This window comes from Myotis daubentonii, chromosome 2, assembly GCF_963259705.1.
Source record: "Myotis daubentonii chromosome 2, mMyoDau2.1, whole genome shotgun sequence".
Taxonomy (NCBI): Eukaryota; Metazoa; Chordata; class Mammalia; order Chiroptera; family Vespertilionidae; genus Myotis; species Myotis daubentonii.
In genome coordinates this window covers 11378596-11381650 of record NC_081841.1, presented here as the reverse complement: position 1 = coordinate 11381650, position 3055 = coordinate 11378596, and positions in this window count along the sequence as shown.

Sequence of the window (3055 nt, the reverse complement as noted above, 5' to 3'; positions counted from 1 at the left end):
GGAGCCCCTGCCGCGCGTGCGCACCGCGAGGCGCAGGCTGGCACGTGCCGAGGGGCGGGGCGGGGCGCGTTTCAGTCTGGCCGGATGAGTCGAGCGCCGAGCGATCGACCCAGTTGCTAGGCAACCAGGGCTGAGGTCTACGCAGGAAGTAGGTTCAACTATGCCCGTAAGTAGCCCAGACTCCGGGTTTCAAGGCATTCGCCTACTAGGGAAGCGTGAGTCCACGCAAGCCCACAAGAAATAGGGGACCTAGCCCAGAGATGGCAGTGTTCGCCAGGAGAAATTAGAATTGCATCCCCAATATTTTTCACCACATGTTACCCCTGAAGGTTGTCCAGTTCCCCTGCTTCAAGTCATAAATGTCGGTATTTGGGATTCGGTACAAATTTCCTTCCCCTTCTCTCTTTGCCCTTCGCTCCCTATTGCATGCCCGGCACTGTGCTAAGCCCTGGGGATACCGTGATGGCTAAGAAAATGGTCCCGAGTTCATGAGGATTGGACATTGAAACTACAACCCAATGCCTTGTAGCTTCCATACACCTGCAGAAGAGAAGCGACCGAGGAATTCTTCCTTTCATTCAGAAAACATTGAGTTACATCTCATACAAAATAAGACACACATCTTGACCTTCAACAGCTTGCAGTCTAGTGGGGACTGGTGAGTTTTGAAAATTCAGTCTCCTGTAAAAGGACAGAGGCACCAGCCTTTTGGTCTAGAGCTGAGCACGGTGTCAACTTACATAACGTTTTCCTTCCTTTACTTCTCATAAAGAGAAAGCACATTCCACTTGAGGGAGCTAATCGCTGAACCTTAGCAGGTCACATTGGTTTTGCTTTCTTGTTGACAACACGTAGAAATCGAAATCAAGAAAGTCAACATGCCATAAGTGATGGTATTCCCCAAAGTGCCACTTCAAACCTAGAGCCAAGGGAATGATGATGTGTCTTATAAAAGGCTGAATGACTTCACTCTGGCTTTCCATGACTTTTCTTTTTGAACAATTTTAATAATATCAGAGGTGTATATAAAAATAAGGTCAGATAAATCTAAGCGCTAAAAACTACAATATGTATAGACAAAAAATATAGAAGAAACACTTTATAACCTTGATGATAGGACACAAAAATTAGGAACCAAAAAAATTTAACAAATTGAACTTCATTAAAATTAAAACTTTTGGTCTTGGAAAGACACAGTCAACAAAATAAAAAATCAAGCCCATAGACAGGGAGAAAATATTTGCAAAACAAATATCTGACAAAGCACTTTAGTCTGGTACCTATAAAGAACCCTATAAACTCAAAAAATAAGAAGGCAAACAACCCAATTTTTTAAATGGACCAAATATTTGAAAAGCTACTTCACCAATAAGATGTATAGATGACAATTAAGCACACAAAAAGTCAAGGAACATCATTAGTTATTAGGGAAAAGCAAATCAAAACACAATGAGAGAACATTACATACCTATTAGAATGGCCAAAATTAAAAAGACTGACTAAGTGTTGGTGCAGATACAAAGCAACTGGAACTCTCATACTGCGCTGATGGGAACACAAAATGCTACAGCCATTTTAAAAAATAACTTAGCAATTTCTTATACACTACAATTCAGTAATTACACTTCTAGGTAGTTACCCAAGAGAAAATAAAAATATATGTACAAAGACTTATAAACAAACTAGAGGCCGGTGCATGAAATTCGTGCACGGGGAGGGTCCCCCTCAGCCCAGCCTGCACCCTCTCCAATCTGGGACCCCTTGGGGGATTCCAACTGCTGGTTTAGGCCCAATCCCTGGGACATCCCTCTCACAATCCTGGACCGCTGGCTCCTAATCGCTCACCTGCCTGGTTGCCCTAACTGCCCCCACCCCGTGCTGGCCTTGTTGCCTCCTACTGCCCCCTCCCTGTTGGCCTACTTGCCCCTTCCTGCCCCCGTGCCAGCCTAATTGCCCCCAACTGCCCCCCCTGCCAGCCTAGTTGCACCCAACTGCACCCCCCCACACTGGCCTGGTCGCCTCTTACTGTCCCCCCTTCCAGCCTGATCACCCCCAACTGCATCCCCCTGCCAGCCTGGTCACCCCACGCAGCCTGCTTGTTCAGCCATTTGGCCATCCCTCAGTAACCTCCCTGCCAGCCTGGTCATAGGCAGCCATCTTGTGAGGGTGTGAGAGTTAATTTGCATAATACCTCTTTATTATATAGGATGTTTATAAAATCTTTGTTTGTAATACCCACAAATGGGAAACAATCCAAATGTCCATACTGGTGAATTAATAAACAAATTAGAGTATACATTTTGGAATACTACACAGCAATGAAAAGGAACAAGCTATTGATGCATGAATGAATCGCAAAAGCATTAAGCTAAATGAAAGAAGCCATACACAAAAGACTACATAATAGGTGTGTCATGTATATGAAATTGTAGAAAATTATAGTAATAGAAAGTAGATAAGTGATTATCAGGACTTGGAATGATTGGGAGAGGGTGAGACTGCCTGAAAAGGGGCTGAGGGAACTTAGGAATGATTGAAATTTTCTTGATTGTGGTAGTGGTTACATGACTGTATATATTTGTCAAAATATATAGTGCACTTAAAATGCGTGAGTTTTAGTACATGTAAAAATACCTCAAAAAGTCCATTTTTTAAAAGTGATGTCAGGATCCATAAATTGAAGCATCCTAACCCCATTCCCCAGATTAGATTAGGTCCATGCTCTCGCATCGTTCTTTTTTTTTTTTTTTAAGTTTTATTGCTTAAAGTATTACAAAGGGTATTACATATGTGTCCTTTCCCCCCCCCCCCCCCGCCCTTGACAATCCCCCGTCCTCCCCTTCGCATCGTTCTTGTCTTTATTGTAAGTCATTGTTTAATTTTTTGGCTTGCCAAGTAGATTTTTAGTTTTGGAGACGACCCATGTCTATCTTATTTAAATGCTGCATGACATAGCACAATACCTAGCACACATGAGGTGCTCAATAAATGCAAGCCAAACTGGCATAGGTCTAAGCTATGCTTATTAACTCACATGTCTATTTATTTGGAGATG